The sequence below is a fragment of the Martes martes genome (assembly GCF_963455335.1).
Source record: "Martes martes genome assembly, chromosome: 4".
NCBI classification, from domain to species: domain Eukaryota; kingdom Metazoa; phylum Chordata; class Mammalia; order Carnivora; family Mustelidae; genus Martes; species Martes martes.
Genome location: NC_137891.1, coordinates 44,838,342 through 44,859,079, shown reverse-complemented (window position 1 = coordinate 44,859,079; position 20,738 = coordinate 44,838,342). Strand labels below are relative to the sequence as shown.

General features: G+C 36.9%; 1 pseudogene across 1 annotated transcript in view; it reads right to left on the bottom strand.

Annotated features, from left to right (window-relative positions):
• Positions 1-20,106, bottom strand: part of LOC308341585 — an 80,238-nt pseudogene extending 60,132 nt beyond the window's left edge. The window contains exon 1 of the transcript in view: positions 19,350-20,106. The product of the transcript in view is annotated as an uncharacterized misc_RNA (transcript). The remainder of the gene's footprint in view (positions 1-19,349) is intronic.
• Between the last annotated feature and the right edge of the window lie 632 nt (positions 20,107-20,738).

Sequence of the window (20,738 nt, the reverse complement as noted above, 5' to 3'; positions counted from 1 at the left end):
TCTCTGTCTGTCAAATAAATAAATAAAATCTTAAAAAAAAATAATTAGAGGAAAAATGCAAATTGTAAAGAAATGGGATAAAGCTAAAGAAGAAGACAAAGCCATTTGGATGCCACTTAATAGCTAGTGATTTAAAGCAGTGTGGAAGATGAATTAGAATGTTAACCCTGAAGATAATGAGAAAAGTGAAAAGCATATTGCAAAGGCCCAGGAAGGAAATTATGCATGTCTGGATTAAAATGGTTTGAGTGGATATAAAGAAAAGTGATACATTTTTTAATATTTAGGAATCTAATCAGTATGATTATATATTAGAAGCGATGGAAATAGGAGTGTAGAATATCTCCTAGAATACAGTCAGGAAGGATTTGATTTCACTAGTCACCTTGGAGGCCATAAGAAAGCTTGTTTGTTTCACAACCTAAGTGTCCATCAGTAGACAAATGGATAAAGAAAATGTGGTACACACACACACACACACACACACAATGGAATGTTATGCAGCCGTAAAAATAGAATGAGATCATGCCATTTGAGACAACATGGACAGACCTAGAGGGTATACTGCTAAGTGAAATAAGTCAGACTGAGAAAGACAAATACCTAATGATTCCACTCGTAAGTGGAATCTAAAAAAAAAATGAATGAACGAACAAAAAAGCAAAATCAGGCCTATAAATTCAGAGAACAGACTGATGGTTGCCAGGGAGGAAGGAGGGGGGTGGGAGGGTTTGGGTAAAATGGGCAAAGGGGAGTGGAGATAGAGGCCTTCAATTATGGAATGAATAAGTCACAGGAATAAAAGGCACACCATAAGGAATATAGTCAACGATATTTTAACAGCTATATAACAGAACAGATGGTAGCTACACTTTTGGTGAATGCAGCATAATGTATAAACTTGTCAAATCACTAAATCATATACCTGAAACTAATGTAAAGTTGAGTGTCAACTATAAAATAAAAACACTCAAAAAAAAAAAAAAAAGAGGGCTTTCTTTGTAAACTTTTGAATGTGTTTTCTTTGTGACTCCTATAGTACATTCAAGTGGAGCCATCTAGTAGTCAGTAAGATATATAGGCCTGAGGCCCAGAAAGGAGATCTGGGCCAGGGAAAGAGGAGCCATCACTATAGTTTCAATCACGACAACATGAACTTGAGCAGGGAAAAAGTACAGAGAGAGAAAAATTGAAATTAACGACAGAGCACTGGGTTCATCAATATTAAAGAGTTGACGAATGGTAAAAAAAAAAAAAAAAGTCTGGAAGAAAGGCCTAGGATGTGTGGCCAGAGTGCAAGGTGAATTCCTGGAGAGTTTTATCCCATTATAACTGTGCATTCTTTTTCTGACTAAAAAAAATATTCCATGTTCTTGGTGTTCCAGATTAGGTCTTCAGTGATTTCGAAAGTATACAGGTGGCCAAGAGCATGGCAGATCATATTGTTTCTTTCACCAAGAATTATGCAGTGCCCACGAACTACACATCTAGAGGTAAATAAAAAATTGTTCCCATCTTTGGTATGGTATGGTATAATATAGCATGGCATGACATGGTATGTTTGGGGGAAATGTGTAAATATCAGAAAATTTCAACATGAAGCATAAAGAAAGGTTCACAGTATAAACCACAGTTTATTATGTGAATGTAGAGGACGGATGCCTCCTCTCCTTGCCAAGCTTTCAGATGTTGTCTTCTATCATATACTAATTATAAATATGAACAGGAATGATGGTAAAGAAGTATCTAATCAAGAGAGACTTAAACCAGAGGAGAATTCATCTCATCTAGAGGACCAAGATGAGATAAATGCTTTCCTTTGCCAGTGTCTCATAAACAGCTGTCAGTAAGAAGCAGTTTGATTTTACTGGTGTATTTTAAAGTAGAAATGAGGATAGCCAATGTGAGAACAGCATATTTGGGTTTTGAGAGGTGATGATTTTCTAAATGCATCTCAGAAACTAGGCTTTTTATCAAAAATCACAGAGCAAATATATTATCTCCTCTCATACACAGAGGGGAGTCATTTCTCGGTTAGGCAAAAAAAGTGATGTTTCTAGCTAACATCTGCTAAAAACACCGTCCAATAACAACCCATAATTCAAAAACTTCCAACACAATGAGAATGAGGAAGAAATATAAAGAAGCAAAGTTATGATTCACAATTAAGTGTATATTTCACAGATAAGTGTAGAAATAATTTGTCCTATAATAATTAGTCCTTGAATAAAAAGCCAGTGATTTTTGGGTTCCTGTAGCCAGGGAGAGCCACATGAAACTCAAAAGAAGGAGGAGGAGGAGGAGGAGGAGGGAGGAGGGGTAGAAGAAGAAGAAAAGAAATAAGAAAGAAGAGAAAGGGGAGGGAGAGGAGGGGAGGAGGGAAGGCGGGTGCAGAAAGCTCTGGACAGAAGAGAACAGTGTGAAAGAGAATGATGAAGAATGAGAAAATAAAGTCATTAAATCATCAGGAGACATTACTTAGATATCTTGCTAGTTAACTGAACTACTGTTAACTATTAACTAAATCTATATAGCAACCCAGACTGGCATTTGATTCTTAACATTTTCTCCCTGATCTCTCAATAAAAAAACTCTCTCAAGGTGCTGTGGAAATGAAGTCACCTGAATTCAGATGGACTAAAGCCTTGTCCACAGACCAGCAATATCATCTTCTGAGAATTTTCCAGTCTCTCTCCATGTTGACTGAATCAGAATCTGCATTTCAACAAAAGTTCCAAGTGATATGTATGCCTCTTAAACATTTGAAAATTACTGACAGGAGTGTATTCTGGTGCCTTGTCAAGGACTTCCTTACCTAGAGTCTGTTGAGTTACATGTTATGTTAGCTTCTGTAAAGTGTTTTTAGCCCACATAACATTACTAGTTAAGTGTATTACTATCTACATAGCTGTATAGCAATATAAGAAATTCAGGTGAATTGTCATCTGTTCCCTTGTTTAGCTAATAATAAGTATCTATACCATACTGAGAATATAGGCAATAAAATAGTCCAAACTATAATTATTATTTTATGGAAATAAAATCTAATTGAGAAATTACATCTTCATAGGAAAACACTAGAAAAAGAAATATGTGGCGTAAGTATTCAAACCATTTTCCAACCTATAGATGCAGGACTCTGAAGAACCACAAATGTATTTCATGGGGTCCTTTCACTAATTTAATTATCAATGCATATCATTATTTTCGTAATCAGAAAAACTAGAAGTACAGCTGTTATCAGGTAAAGCCTATGAAATTTCCAGCGTTTATAGGGTTCATGCTGGACAATTAGCTTAAATTACACAAACTGTGAACAGAATGGAATTATTATTGATCTGAATGGGTTTGAATGCGAGTACCCTGGGTATTACAGAAAATGAATTATAGTGAGTGTCTGGAGAGCATTCTAGACAGGAGGACACTGTGTGTTTAAAGTGAATGAAATGGTCAGAGAATGGGAAGCAAACTACTAGTAGAGGTGAAAGACATAAAATATTTGGGCAGTAGTAGATAAGGATGGAGTAAATTATATCAAAATCTATCTTATTTTTGTTTACCCTCTGTCTTACTCTCTTGGTCTTTAAATAATGACAGGACATGTCTCTCATAGCTGGAGAAACACATTTTCCAAGAGTCCTTAAATTAGACTTTCACAGCTGTTGTGTGGAGGGATTTATGTTTCAGGAAAATAAAGTTTCCCTTTAACATGAAGTGATGGTTTCTTTTTAGAGTTAGATTTCTCCTGCATTTTTTCCTATGGCACAGCAATTTTGTTTTGTCCACTTATAATCTTTCATAATGGTTCTTTGAATAAAACTAAATACTTTTACAATAAAAGTAAAAAGTAGGAGAGTGAAGACAGCAAAATAGCAGCAATGTCCCTCCCCATCAACTTCAATTTGAACAACTGTCTGCAGGAAAAAATACCTTCACAAGAACCAAGGATTTCAGGTGAAGGAATACAGCACCTGAATGAAACACGGAATAAGAAAAAGATGCATTGTGGCAATTAGAAAAGATAGATTCACATTACCCGCATTACCCCTTCCACAAGTTCAGATTGGCCAGCATGAAGGGAGAGACCCTCCTCATGAGAGGAGAGTAAAGTGAGCTCTGACTTCACCATGGTCCCACTCTTCACCATCAGCCCACTCTGGCACCAGGCCAACTCCCATGGCTGTAAGTGGTTCCCTGAGGGTTCCCAGGAACCTAGGTTGTCAGCTCACCTGGTACCTGTAAGATCTAGCAGCCGCAGTGGCTCCTGAAACCCTAGATGCTTCCATGGCACCAAGCTCCCAGAAGGTTTAGCAAACTCAGGCTCCTTATCAAACCCAGTGCCAGCTGGGTACAGCAGCCCCAGGTGGCTCCTGTGGCCCAGGCACCTGGTCTAGTCAACTGAGGAACTGACCAGAACCAGTGGCCCCAAGTAGCTTCCATGGAACCAGGCTCCCAGATCAAACCATGACCAACTGCTTCCCATTGCCTCAGGCAGCTCTCATGGCAGCAGGCTCTCAATAATCAGGCTCCAAGTGCATCTCAGAGCTATGCAGCTCCTGTTGTCCTACATCTCAATTAACCCATGTGAACCCAGACTCCAGGTCAGAGTCCATGAACTTAGGCTGTCAGCCAGACCCAGTGCCAACTACCATGGACACAGGAATTCAGCTAAACTCAGCACCAAACCAGCACCCATAGCACTAGACCTCGGGTTCACCATAGCATCAGGCTAGTCCATAGAGACCTAGGGTCCCAGCCCACCCAGTGACAGAACAACTCCAAGATAACTAACCTCCAAGTCAGTCCCCAAGGCCTCAGACCATTGGCCTACTACCGCAGCCCCAAGCTCCAAGCTTTCCCTAGTGCCAGACCAGCCTCCATGACCCAGCCTCTAAGCTAGCCCCTCTCAGTACCAGAAAAGTCCCTGTGGACTCACATACTGCACGCAGCCCAGTAGTCCCTAATTCCTGATTAGCCCCTATGGAGCCAAGTTACAGTCTGAACTGTTCAGTCAGCCCACACAGACTGAACTCCTAGGCCCATCACCACTGCCCCTGCCACCAGGCTGGTCCCTATGTCTCCATGTACCAGGCATGCCCACCTTCTCACTGAGACAAAAGACTTGAGAGCTCAAGCAATGCAGCATCAAACCTGACCATAGACACCCCCAGGCAGCCCACCCAGAGTCTCTGGAAAAACAGATTATTGGAGGAGTTTCCCTGTTGAAGCCAATCTGTAAAGACTGAAAGAGGTGCTTACTTCCTCAAATGTGTAGGTACCAATGTAAGGCCAGAGGGATAATGAATAATCAAGGAAATGTACCACCAAAGGAAATTAATAAAGCTCCAATAACCTACGATAAAGAAATGGAAATCTACAAACTGTCAAAAAATTCAGAATGATTCTCTTACAACTACAAGAACACACAGACAACTAAAAAAACTTAGGAAACCTAAGAAACATATAATCAACAAACAAATAGCATTATCAAAACAAAACCAAAAATCCTAGAGCCAAAGAAAACAGTGACTGAATTGAATAATTCCAAAAAGATCTTCAACAATAGACTTGGCCAAGCAAAATAATCAGTGAGCTAAAAAGTAGATCATTGAAAGTGTCTAGTCAGAGAAGCAAAAAGGAAAAAAAAAGAATGAAAAAAATGAAGATGTGTATATGAATTATGGCATACCATTAATAGAAACAATCTATTCATTATTGGAATCCCAGAAGAAGAAGAGAAAGATAAAGGAGTAGAAAGTTTAATTAAATAATAGCTGAAAACTTCCCAAACTTGGGAAGAGAAATGGACATCCAGATTCATGAGGTCCAAAGGATTTCACGTAGGTTGAACCCAATAAGGGTTACATAGAGACCCATTATAATTAAATTGTCAAAAGTCAAAGACAGACAGAACTATGAAAGAACAATTCAAGTTCGTTCCTGTAAGACTATAAGGTATTTCTCAACAGAAACTTTCCAAGTCAGGAGAGGGTAGGAAGATATATTCAAACTATTGAAAAAAACTATTAACAAAATGCTAGACCCAGCTTAACTGTTCTTCAGAAATGAAAGAGAAAGACTTTCCCAAACAAAAAGAGCTGTGGAGGTTCATCTCCACTACACTGGCCTCACAAGAAATGCTAAGCGCATTCTTGAAGCTGAGATAAAAGGATGCTAACATTGTACAAACCTATGAATGAGTTGAATTCACTGGTACAGACATACTTTGTTTTTGTTTTGTTTTGTTTTAAGATTTTATTTATTTATTTGACAGAGATCACAAGTAGGCAGAGAGGCAGGTGGGGGGTGGGAGGGGTGGGAAGCAGGCTCCCTGCTGAGCAGAGAACCTGATGCAGGGCTCGATCCCAGGACCCTGAGATCATGACCTGACCCGAAGGCAGAGGCTTTAATCCACTGAGCCACCCAGGTGCCCCAGGTGTACTTTGTTTTATTCCACTTTGCTTTATTGTGCTTCACAGCGCATTTTTTATAAATTGAAGTTTTATGGCAACTCTGTGTTGAACAAGTCTATTGCAGCTATTTTTCAAACAGCATTTGCTCACCTTATGTCTCTGTGTCACATTTTCGTAATTCTCATAATATTTCAAAAATTTTTCATTACAACTTGTCATGGTGATCTGAGATCAGTGGTCTTTTATGTTACTATTGTAATTGTTTTAGGGCACCATGAATTGCACCCATATAAGATGGTGATGTTAAGAAATGGGGCATATGTTCTGACTGCTCCACCAACTGGTGGTTTCCCCATCTCTCTTCTGCTCCTCTAACCTCCCTGTTTCCTGAGACACAACAATATCAAAATTAGGCCACTTAATAACCCTGCAATGGCCACTACATTTTCAAGTGAAAGGGAGAGTCACATGTTAAGTCAAAAGCTAGAAATGATTAAGCTCAGTGAGGAAGGCATGTCAAAAGCCAAGATAGTTCAAAAGCTAGGCTTCTTGCACCAGTTAGCCAGGTTGTGAATGCAAAGGAAAAGTTCTTGAAGGAAATTAAGAGTCGTACTCTAGTGAACACATGAATGATAAGAAAGCAAAACTGTCTTATTGCTGATATGGAGACAGTTTGGTCTGGATAGAAGATCAAACCAGAATCATTTCCTTAACACAAAGCTTAATCCAGAGCAAAGCCATAACTATCTCCAATTATTTGAAGGCTGAGAGACATGAGGAAGCTGCAGAAGAAAAGACTGAGGCTAGCAGAGGTTGGTTTATGAGGTTTAAAGAAAAAGCCTATCTTCATAACATCAAAGTGTGAGGGGAACAGCAAGTATTGTTGTGGAAGCCAGAGCAAGTTCTCCAAAAGATCTAGCTAAGATGATTAACAAAGGTAACTACACTAAACAATATATTTGCAATGGAGATGGAACAATCTTCTATTAGAAGAGGATGCCATCTTGGGTTTTTACAACTAAGGGGGTAAATCAATGCCTGGCTTCAAAACTTGAAAGGACAGACCTACTCTCTTGTTAGGGACCAATACAGCTGGTGATTAAGTTGAAGCCAATGCTCATTGACCATTCTGAAAATTCTAGGGCTCTTGAGAATTATGCTAGATCTACTCTGCATGTACTCTATAAATGGACCACCAAAGTCTGGATGACAGCACATCTGTCTACAATATGGTTTATTTAATAGTCTAAGCCCACTGTTGAAACCTACTGCTCAGGAAAAAAAAAAAAAAAGATTATTTTCAAAATATGGCTGCTCACTGACAATGTACCTAATCATCTAAGAGCTCTGATGGAGATTAAAAAAGATCATGTTTTCATACCTGCTAATACAATAACCATTCTGCAGCCCATGGATCAAGGAGTAATTTCATCTTTCAAGTCTTATTATTTAAAAAATACATTTTTAAGGCAATAGCTACCATAGTGAGCAATTCCTCTGATGGATCTGGGCAAAGTAAATTGAATACCTTCTGGAAAATGATTCACCATTCTAGATGGCTAAAAACATTTGAAATTCATGGGAAGAGGTCCAAATATCAACATTAACAGGAGTTTGGAAGAAGTTGATTCCAAGCCCTATGGATGACTTTGAGGGGTTCAAGGTTTCAGTAGAGGCAGATGGGATGGAAATTAATGGGATGGAACTTGAATTATAACTGGAGTCTGAAGATGTGACGGAATTGCTGCAACCTTGTGATAAATCCTTGAACGGATGAAGAATTTCTTCTTATGGATGAATGAAGAAAGTCATTTTTTTTATTGAAGTATAATTAACATATAGTGTTATATTAGTTTCAGCTGCACAATATAATGTTTGAACAATTCTACAAATTACTTGGTACTCATCAAGATAAATGTACTATTAATCACCTATAAGAAAGTGATTTCTTAAGATGGAATCTGCTCATGGGAAAGATCCTGTGAAGATTATTGAAATGACAACAAAGGATTTAGAATATTACTTAAACTCAATTGATGAAACAGTGGCAGTGTTTTTGAGAGGACTGACTCCACATTGGAAAGAAGTTCTACTGTGGGTAAAATGTTATCAGATAGCTACAGAGAAAAGTTTATGGTTTATGGTTTATGATGTATGGTTTATGGTTTATGAAAAGACTCAGTAGACTTTCTTTTGCATTGTCGTCTTATCTTAAGAAATTGTCAAAAAAAAAAAAAAAAAGAAAGAAATTGTCAGAGCCACCCCAGCCTTCTGCAACCAGCAAACTAATGAGTCAGAAGTCATTAACATGAAGGCAAAATCCTCCACCAGCAAAAAGATTATGACCTGCTGAAAACTCTGATGATGGTCAGCATTTTTTAGGAATAAAGTATTTTTTTAAATAAAGATTTTATTTATTTATTTGACAGACAGAGATCACAAGCAGGCAGAGAGGCAGGCAGAGAGGAGGAAGAAGACTCCCTGCTGAGCAGAGAGCCCGATGCAGGGCTTGATCCCAGGACCCTGGGATCATGACCTGAGCCAAAGGCAGAGGCTTTAACCCACTGAGCCACCCAGGTGCCCCAGGAATAAAGTATTTTTAATTAAGGTGTATATATATATATATATATATATATATATATATGTATATACATATATAATCTTTAGACACAATGCTATTGCACACTTAATAGACTATAGTACAGTGTAAACATAACTTTTGTGTATGCTGGGAAACCCAGACTTCATTGCTTTATTCTAGTATTTGCTTTATTGCAGTGGTCTGGAACTTAAGCCATAATGTCTCCAAGGTATGCCTGTAAATCTTTTCCCATATCTTTCCTAACACTTGTTATTTCTTATCTTTTTTGATAATAGCTATTCTAAGTGGTATGAAGTGGTATTTCACTGTGACTTTGATTTGCATTTTCCTGACCATTAATGATGCTAAGCACCATTCCATGTACCTGTTGGTCATTTATGTGTCTTCTTCGGAAAAATGTCTATTTAGATCCTCTGTTTATTTTTTAATCAAATTGTTTTTTTTTTCTATTGAGGTTTTTTTTTTTTTTAAGATTCTATTTATTTATTTGACAGACAGATCACAAGTAGGCAGAGAGGCAGGCAGAGAGAGAGAGGAGGAAGCAGGCTCCCCGCCAAGCAGAGAGCCCGATGCGGGGCTCAATCCCAGGACCCCGAGATCATGACCTGAGCCGAAGACAGAGGCTTTAACCCACTGAGCCACCCAGGTGCCCCTTTCTATTGAGTTTTATGAGTTCTTTATGTATTTTTTATATTAGCCCCATACCAGATATGTGGTTTGTATATATACTTTCCCATTCTGTAGGTTGTCTTTTCATTCTGTTTATCATTTCTTTTGCTGTTAAGAATTCTTTTATTTGTTGTAGTCACACTTGTTTATTTTTGCTGTTGTTACCTTTACTTTTATTGTCAAATATAAAAAATTATCACCAAAAACAATGTTAATAGCTTACCCCTGTGTTTTCTTCTAGGAGTATACAAATTCCTAGAGATACTCTCAAGTTGGAGCAAAGCAGAAAGAGAGTGCAAAAATGGTACCCAATGGCCTCTGTACCCAGAAAGCACCTCAGTAGGCATCTACATGTATGTTAAATTAGATGCCTGCCTCCCAGCTCAACGCTTTAAGAAAATAAGCCTTTTCACACAAAGTCTGGGCACTTTTTGATTGCTTGCCTCTGTGCTGGGCCCTGAGATGGGCAAGACCTTGGGAAATTTTAAGAACTGTTTCTCAGTTTGCTATAGCCTTGTGGGTCTTATGGACCCAAGTCCCACTGGTTTGCAAAGCTAGATGTTTTGGGGGGGGGGGTTCCTCTCAGCTCCAGGTCTTAAAAGTGCCAAATGTAAGGTTCCAGCTCTTCACTCTTCAGGGAGAATGAGGTGTTGTGAGTTTGTTCCCGGTTGTGGGTTGATGCTCTGGGGATGGGCTTTATAGCACTTGTGTCTCAACTGTAGGCTTCTGGTTATGGCACAAGTACATCACAGGGATAAAAGGTACAACAAAGGGATTATAGTCATTGGTATTGTAATAGTGTTATATGGTGACAGATGGTAGCTACACTTGTGGTGAGCATAGCATGACAACATAATAACATATAAACTTGTCAAATCACTATGTTGTACATCTGAAACTACACTGTGTGTCAACTATACTTCAATTTAAAAAAAGAAACAAAGGTTGTATCTCAACTTCTCCTACCCACTTTGATGAGAGTTTTTTTCTCATTCACCTTATATGTAGGTGTCAATCAGCTAGTTTGGGGATTTTTTTCATAAGAAAGTGGCCCACATTTACCTGTATATTCAGTGTGTTTGTGAGATGAGGTGAATTCAGGATCCTTCTACATCACTGTCTTGAACCAGAACTCCAGTTTTTTATTTTTATACTTGTTTGATTTCAAAATTTTAACTTACATACTATTTTTGCCTGAGGACAGTCTCCAATAAACTCCAAGAAAGGTGACTAAATCTTCAGAAAAACAACAACAATAAGCCAGTCTTTCTAGCTTAGAAATCCAGAAGACAGAATTTGGTGTGACCTTAGTAACTGGAAAATGAGGAAGGATATTCAGAAAACAGGAGAGATACAGGAAGGAATTCTAAATTCTGTGTCTAAAAATTTATCCAAAATTATGGCTGATTCCCTGAACTATGTATGCTTAATTGGTATTCACTTGTTGCCTATGCAGGAATTACGTTTGCAGATTTAGTTCGGCCAAATTAACTGTTGAAACAACAACAAAATGAATACTTTTCAGAGGAATAAAACACCATCCAGAGTCTTTTCAATTCACAATGTCTAGAATACTATCTATCATTATTAGACATATGAAGAAAGAGGCAAGTGTGATCATACTCAAGAGAAAATACTTTCAATCGATTCTGACCTAAATTGACCCAGATACTGAAATTGGCAGACAAGAATTTTAAAGCAGTTATTTTAACTATGCTGAGAAACATTAAGGAAGATATATTTATAATAGATAAACACATTTACAATGTAAGCAGAGAAATAGAATCTATTGAAAAAGAACCAAATGGAAATTTTAGAACTAAAAAGTACATTATGTAATATGAAAAAATTACTGGCAGGCTTTAATAGCTGATTACAGAAGAAGGGATCCATAAACTACTAGAAAATTATCCAAACAGAAGAACAAATATCAAAAGATTGAAAAAAATTGAACCAACACATGTGAACCAACTCATGTGACAGAATAATAGGACTTCTAGGATTAAAGGAGAGCGACACTGGAAAATAAAAATTATTCAACAAAATAATGTCCAAGTTAGTTCTGCTTCTGTTTAGGATGTAGAAAGTCGCAGAAGAATATGGCTCCTGGGGTGCCTGCGTGGCTCAGTGGGTTGAGCCACTGCCTTCGGCTCAGGTCATGATCCCAGCGTCCTGGGATCGAGCCCCGCATCGGGCTCTCTGCTCAGCAGGGAGCCTGCTTCCCCCTCTCTCTCTGCCTGCCTCTCTGCCTACTTGTGATCTGTCTGTCAAATAAGTAAATAAAATCTTTTAAAAAAAAAAGTTTAAAAAAAAAAAAAAGAATATGGCTCCTACCCAAAAAATAAGTAAAACTAGATTGTGTACAAAATCACAACTTTTCTTGCTTGCCAACAACTTATTACACTTTAGCTCTGAACTGTTAATGTTATTGCAAACTCAATATAACCAAAATTCCTTGGGGTATATAGAAGCCACCTCTGTGAAAGAAGCAAAAATCAAAATCACTTCTGCAAAAGGGATCTTTGCCATAAAAACTCTACACTAGAGTTTTATCAGCCACAGAAGTTATCTGCAGGGACCAATTGTTCTCCCATCAGTATTGCTATAAAGTAACAGATTAACTTTTTTTTTTTTTAACAGCTTAATCACCTTTGTTATGTCCTCCAGAAGGTGGGAAGTTGGGCACATCTTTGCTATAAAGTACACCATGAAAATTAAAGAACTCTTTGAGTGCAGCTGGAATAATAATGTATAATATTTATTAAGTAATTACAATATACCATTTAAAAATTTTTAGTTGTTATTACACTTAATACTTCCATAAATCTATTAGGTAATAACTGTTTTCATCCCTACTTCACCCATGAGGAAAGAGCCCCTGCAAGGATGAATGAGAATATTTCCCAAAGTCATAGATCTTGCTAATGGTGCTGCTAGAATTAGAACCTGAGCAAATTCTCTTGAACTTATATTGTTAAATAACCACTATGCTATGCTCCTTTCCATCTAGGACAGAAAGTGTTCTAGTCAAAAGCAACAGTTTATTTTATAGAAGTTTAGAAGCTCAAAATAGTTAGGTAAGAGGTAGGGAAAAGATACTGGTTTTAATTATTTTTAGTAACCCAGCATACTTTAATGTCTTCTGTATGCTCATCTATCTCCTTTACAACTTTGATTTTTAAAGACACTGTAAGCACATTTAATTGTTCTGAGCATCTGTCTCTGGTATTACTTTGCTGTTCCTTTTTACTGATCATATCAAGTGTTAAAATATTAGGGTCATTCTTTATAATGGTTATTTACTTGTAAAAATACTATTATGATACTATTACTGTCTTCATCAAGAAAAATGTTGCAAATCTAAAAGTTTCAGAAAAGTAGTATAGCTAATATCACTGTCATTTCAGTTTTAAAAGTCATCATCCTATTCAGATAAATATTGCTCTGCCTTTTTATTCTTTGATGTCTTTTTAACAGAAATTAAACTGTGACATGAAAGAAATAAAAATTAAAAACAGAGACCTTAAACTTGCTATAAGAGACAAATCAAAGAATTAGATGATGATGAAACTCTTTAACTTCATTTATTATTTATCTGCTTTTCTCTATGGAGTCCTTCTGATCTTCTGCCAAAATGGACTCTCCCCAAGTCTACCAGTATCCTTGATCCTTGCATTGGGATCTTGTATAATACTGCAATGGTATTCCAGTTCACTGAGCTGATGGCTGTGTTGTTCAGCCACCTTAGCATCGGTCCCTGGAAAGTACTTGTGCCCATGGCTCCCATGCCTGCCCAACTTCTGGACTTACATAAAACAAGACTGAGTCAGTAGGTACAGAAGATCCAGCCACTCACTTGCATTTGAGATACATGAGAGTTCCATTTAACTGGAATTGAAATCAAAGAATTAAAAGGACTAGGAAAAGGTCAACATCAACAGAAGGAAACTGAGATCATCATTCTGTATGACATCTTTGAGCATCTTAATCCGAAGGAGAGGCTTTCTGATGACCAACATGGTACATACAAGTGGAAAAAAATATTTGATAATCTAGTATAACAAAGATACACTTAAATGCAATTTAGAGGGAACAGTAAAAATTCTTTCATTAGATTATTAGACTTTTGTATTTGCCTTTGAAAATAGGTATTTTTAACTCTTAGTTTCTCTGGAACTAACACTGTATAGACTCAATAATTTGGTGTCTCTAACATTTCTTTGAATGTTTTAATTGTATAGGCATGGAAGGAATCTCTTCAGCAGTGTATATAAAGATCCATAAAAGAACAAGGAAAATCTTGAAAGAGTTGGAGCTTTTCAGGATTATGTTTTTAAGAGCAAGACAGAATTAATTTTATATATCTTCTGTCTTCTAATGGTGAAATGAGAATAAAACATCCAATCAGGAGGGGGAAATATTTACATATTCATATGAATATATACTATAAAGAATATATTATATATAAAAATATATTCATATTTCTAAGTTATATACTCATATTCATGTATATACTTATATTTCTGGAGCTAAGAAATTCTGAATTTTTTAAGTACTTTTTTTTTTGAAGGTGTATTCACATAATTCAGTATTCAACATTTACAAGAAGGTAAAAAGATCTCCCTTCATCCTGTGTTCCAGATACCACATCCTGTCTTCAGATGTTACCTATTGCTTGTGTGTGCTTGCCAAGCTATTCTGTACATGTTCCAGTAGATATATAAACTTAAATATTTTCTCTTTTTATCCAATGATAGCATACTACATGCAATATTCTCTACCTTCATAGGTTTTTTTAACATATTAATATACGTTTGTGTTAATTTTTCATTGCATAAAGAGCTTCATTGCTCCTATATGATGGCATGTGGGTGAATCTTAATTTACCTTGTCCCTCATTCAGCTTCTGCCAGTGTGGCCATGAGGGGATGTGGACCCAAAGTAGTCAAATCTTACAATTCTCTAGGAGAAGCCGATGGTTAAAATTTTTATGCTAAATCTTCCACATGTTAAATACAGGTACGAATTTTTATTTTTTTCTAGAAAACTATACAAGCCACATAAATTATATCTGCAAGTCAGATTTGACCAGTGGGCTACTGTCTATTTTTGAAATTTTTCTGCATTGTTAAATTTGAACAGTCAGTGGATGAAGAAGCATATGTGTAATATCCACCCTACCTGAATGTGGACAGTTTCCAAATGATCCTCTTTCCCAAAAATATTTTAAAATTTATTATCTTATCATTGAACCCAAACATTCTATTTTAACACTAAAGAAGCTACAAAATTGGGCCAGCAAGCAACAAAAACAGACTCTTCCTCTCTCTATATGATGATGCCATAAAAACATATGTAATAAAAGTTGTTTTTTCCTATTTTTCCAATTAATTTTAGTTTGTTTTTTTTTTAAAGATTTTATTTATTTATTTATTTGACAGACAGAGATCACAAGTAGGCAGAGCAGCAGGCAGAGAGGTGGGGGGTGGGGGAAACAGGCTCCCTGCTGAGCAGAGAGCCCAACACGGGGCTCGATCCCAGGACCCTGGGATCATGACCCGAGCTGAAGGCAGAGGCGTTAACCCACTGAACCACCCAGGCGCCCCCCAATTAATTTTAGTTTTATATGTTAACTTTGTTTTTATGAAAGCTATACATAAATACTATCTTTATTAAAATATTAAAATAATTCTATAAGACTTATAATTTTAATAAAGGTTGCTTTCTGTCCCATCCCTATAGATATTCAGTTGTTATTCCTAGGAGGCAACCACTTTCAATTCCTTTAGCTATTTTCTTAGCTGGTTTTTTTCTAGTACTTGCCTTCATTTCCAAAAAAAACCAAAATAAAACAAAATAAACTGTATACCAATATTTTATTTTCTAAATTTTAGATAATATCTATTGACCTTCTACTTTGAAAGATCATTTTGCCCCTCTCTCATTTTCCCATTTTTTCCAATTCCTCAATCATAGTTTTTGGTATGTACTGTATAACTACTGACCCAACTTTGTAGTATACAATAAAAGCTTATCCTTTCTTACATTGCTTTTTATTTTCTGATGAGGTCATTATCCTTTTTCTCAGTTGCTTACTTTATATGTATCTATCACTAATTTTTCCCCAAACTCTCCACCTCTCCAGTCAAATCTTCCATTGTCTATGAGTTTCTCTCTCCTTTTCCTGTCTCTTTCACTCTCTCTCTGACTTAGACAGACATCTCTCTGGAGCCCTCACCTCTGCTCCTGATGAACTAGTTGTTCTCTGGCTTGTGGTACAGCTGTCTTATCATAGGCTCTTCCTTCGCTTTTAGCCTGGGAATTCCCTTATGTGCTCAGATCTGTTGAGTTCCTTATGTCCTGGATGCAGTGTCTTTCTCTCTTTGTTTACTCTTATGATTGGGTGCAATGCATTCTTCCAATGCATGGAAAGTGAAATTATGATAAATTCTTTATTAGGATTCTCTAGAGAAACCAAATCAATAGGAAGTGTGTGTGTGTGTGTGTGTGTGTGTGTGTGTGTGTAGATAGATAGATTTACTTTTAGAAATTGGATCATGTGATTATGGAGGCTGGCAAGTCCAAGTTCTATGAGCTGGCAAAATAAAGACCCAGAGAAGAACTAATGCTGCAGTTAAGGTTCAAGTTTTGTCAGGCTGGAGACCCAGAACTTCCTGCCAATGTTGCAGTTCAATTCTAAAAGGCAGTCATCTGCTGTAGAATTCCCTCTTGCTCGAGGGAGGTCAGTCTTTTGTTCTATTTAGATCCTCAGCTGTTTGGATGAGGCCTATCCACGTTATGCAAAGCTACCTGCTTTACTCGCATTGCACTGATTTAAATTTTAATCTCAGCCAAAAACACCCTCACGGAAACATTTAGAATAATGTTTTACCACATATCTAGGCACTGTGGCCTAACCAAGTTGACATACAAAATTAGCCATCACACATACGTAAAAGTTGTTTTTATTCTACTTGTACCTTGTTTAACAACAAAGCATAGAATTCTAAGCTGCAAATTCATTTTCCACACAATATTGGAGACATTGCCATGATGCCTTTGGCTTGCAGTGTTCCTCTTGAGAAGTCTAATGCCATTTTGATTCTCAATCTCTCTCTCTCTCTCTTTAAATTTAAACATTTTTTAAAATTTAAATTTAAAATTTTTTAAAATTTAAACAAAATTATTAAATATAAATTTAAATTTTTTTAATTTAAAAATCAAAAATTTAAATTTAAACATTTAAACATTAAGCTTTTGAGGTCTTCTCTTCTCTTTACTCATGATTTCACCATGTTTGGCCTTGATCTGGGCCTCCTCCACTCTCTCTGCTGAGCATCATTGGACCCTTTCAAATCTAAATGCTTAGATTCTTCATTTTTTTTTTAAGATTGTATTTATTTATTTGACAGACAGAGGTCACAAGTAGGCAGAGAGGCAGGCAGAGAGAGAGGAGGAAGCAGGCTCCCTGCTGAGCAGAAAGCCCGATGCGGGCTCAATCCCAGGACCCTGGGACCATGACCGGAGCCAAAGGCAGAGGCTTTAACCCACTGAGCCACCCAGGTGCCCCAGATTCCTTATTTTTGAGCAATTTTCTTCAGATGATTTTTTTTTCTATTCTTCCCATCCTGGTTTTGGCTTTTTATGTTTATGTTTGTTTGTTTGCTTGTTTTAGTATGGGGGGATTCTTATAGTTTGGATGTTGAGTCTCTTGAACTAATCTTTTTTTTTTTTTCTTCTATAATCCATTTCTTTTATTACTAGTTTTTGGGAACCTTCTCTACTTTATCATCAATCTTTTTATCAGACATCCTCTTTCTGTATTGCATTTTTAATTTCTAGAATATCTTTATTATCCTAAAGTAATACTCCTTTTTTATTGCATACTGTTCATGGATTCACCACCTTATCTCTCTAAAGATAATAGTTGTAGCAGTGGGGTTTTTAACGTTTTTTTAATGTGTGTTTTTTTTTTAAGTAAAATAGTTATCCAGTCTCTGATGCCAAAATGTTTTGTGCATATACCATTATAATTAGCATACCCTCTACAGCAGAAAAAATTGTACTTTAAATTATATTTCATGTTATGATTATATTAAAATATAAAGTGAAAATGATTTATCAATTCCTTTTAACAGTACTAGCAAATTCAGCAGTAGATATGAGGCACAAAGTCTAAGTAAAATATGACACAGGAAGAATAATAATGTAATTCTCACTTGTCATAATTTGTTATGAATATAAAAAGACAAATTTTTAAAGTATTATATTAACTAAGATTCTGACAATAGCTTTATGTAACAAGACACAGCATACCAGGCCTGCCACTCAACTTGCTTATGGTAGGTCTCAGCTTCAGTATAAGCTGTTTCAAAAAAAAATCAAAAGTTTGCTTTTTTAACATGCTAAGTATCTTGGCATGTATGCCATTTGACATAGTAAGGAATTTAAGATAGCAAGAATAAAGAGTTAATAAAAGCCAAACATTGCAGCCAAACCAAAATTCATACAAAAATAAAATAACTATCACTAGTTACATAAAATTTTCCTGACTGGTTAAAACCTAGCAGTATAAAACATGCATTTTAGAATCTTTAGCTGACAAGTTCAAAAAGTACCAGTGTCTATTTGAAATGATTCCTCTCTAAAACCAACATGCGGTCAAAATTAATTTAAATGTTATAACATATTCTAATGCTAGAAAACATTCAGTATTGTTGAAGTGGAGGAAAATCTCAGAGCTTCTGGGGCTCTGTCATGCTGCAAAGGGCTGTTTCTCTGGTTCACTGAAAGCATCAAATAACAAGAGTCCAAGGATATCAAAGGACAAGACTGCTATACCCAGCTCTGACTCCCCTGAAGCATGGCTGTTGTGTCCACAAAAGTAGGATGTGAGGGACACTTGGGTTGCTCAGTTGTTAAGCATCTGCCTTGGGCTCAGGTTATGATCCCAGGGTCCTGGGACAGAGCCCCACATCCGGCTCCCTGCTCAGCGGGAAGCCTGCTTCTTTCTCTCCCGCTCCCCCTGCTGGTGTTCCCTCTCTCACTATCTCTCTCTGTCAAATAAATAAAATCATTTAAAAAAGAAAAAAAAAAAAAAAAAGAATGTGAGGATAAAAAGCATGCTATTCTCCTAGCTAAGAGATAGCAAGCCATCCTCCCACCCCAAAAGCTCCCTCACCAGGTAAATAAAAGTAGATAAGGGGGGAGGGGAATACACATATCTGCAGACTAAAGATTCCAAAATATCAATCCTATTTGAAATCCTATTTCAAAATGTCATCTCAAAAATGTTAACTAGAGTCATCTGGTCATTTCTAATTACATCTTAATGATGTATCCAGATTCTATTTCTGTAGATTTAGCATTAGAGACTTCCAGTCAAAAGCATTAACTTTATCCCCGTGTATCTTAACCACTAGCACACTGCAGTGTATTATTTCTCAGAGTTGTTAAGCACCGGAAGAGAAAAAAGTAGATATTCCAACAGAAGACAACAGTGACGGCCCTTTCACACAGCAGCATCCAAGTGGCTACCGAATAGTCCAGGAGTAATTCTAAAAACAAGGAAATGCATGCATTTTAGTAATTATGTTACAATTTTCACAGTTGAAATTTCCCTAAACATTGCACTTTCTTTGTAAGGGAATCCTTATTTTTCTTACTGCTACCACGATTCCGACTTGAACTAGAAGCTTTCTTCTTCTTCTTACTATGTTTCTCATGCTTTTTTGTTTTTTGTTTTTTGTTTTTAATCTGTTACTTTTTCTTGTTCTTCATTGCTTTTCTTCTTTTTTGCTTGCACCTTCTTAATATAACCTAATTCTAATAAGGACTCAGATGATAAAGATTTATCTCCAGGATATATCTTTTTTTTTTTTTTTTTTTTGGCTGAATCTGTTCATGACCTTTTATTTGTCCTTTTCCTTTTTTGCGTCCTTTGACATCTTTTTCTTTTTTAAACTATCCTTACTATCCGGTTCATTTTCTGACATGGAACTTTCAGAAGCTTTATGTGAATGGTCCTTTTTGTTTGTCTTTGTTTTTTATCCTCACCTTTGTAATCAGAAAAATTGCCAGAAGAATGAGAGCCTGATGAAGATACCTGCCAGATATCTTCTTTTCTCTTTTCTTTTCTTTCTTTCTTTTTTTTTTATGAGCTCTCACTTCCCCTTAATAATTTCACCCTGTGTCCCTGTGTCTTTGTAGTTCTTTCTTCCAGTTCTCATTTATTTTTTTCTTCAAATTCAGCCAATGCCTTGGAGCCTTTTTCTTTTCTAGTTGTTTTTTCACTTCTTCCCAGGTAGGCCTTGGTCACTTCAGATAATCTTGGATCATTGGCTGGGAACACTGGTTTGGACCCCTTGATCTGGGCATTGCTATTGGGTTCATATAGGTCACTTGATTGTTCTGCTTCCCCATGGTGTGGCACTGAGCAGACACGGAGCACAATTAGACCAGAGAATTTTAAGGCTTTTTTTTAGATTTTTTAAATTATTATTTTCTAAAAGTTGTTGTTGTTGTTGTTGTTGTTGTTGTTGTTGTTTTGGTTTTGGGGAGTTTTTCTCCACCTGTTTACTTTGGGATTTTATGCTTTCTTCTAGTATCTGCTGACCTTTGGGTACTGATCATAATTATAAGTGAGGCGTACACAGCTGATGGGACATTTGTGTGGGTGTTTCTGGTCTAGCTGGCTTCTTTGAAGGGTGAGTGGCTGGGGCATTTCAGGAGGGAAAATTCCTCATCTGCAGAACTTTGGCCTGTGGGAAGAAAGCTCCATTCTCCTGTTTGGGAGATATAAGCCTGGTGAATAGCATTCTGGGACCCAAATGGGGAAGCAGAGAGAGGAGTTTTATAATTCAGAATAGTCCTTCACTTAATCTTCCAGTTTATAATACAGCACTCCCCACATCTATGTCTGTGTCCCTGAGTCCAGAACCTACCTGGTTCAACCTCTTCACAAAGAAGAAAGCTTCCAGCTTCTAAATTGAAGGAAGGCGGTGTCATTACACTGCAGTCAGCCTGCTGCATAGGGCAGGGAAGGGAGATCTGGG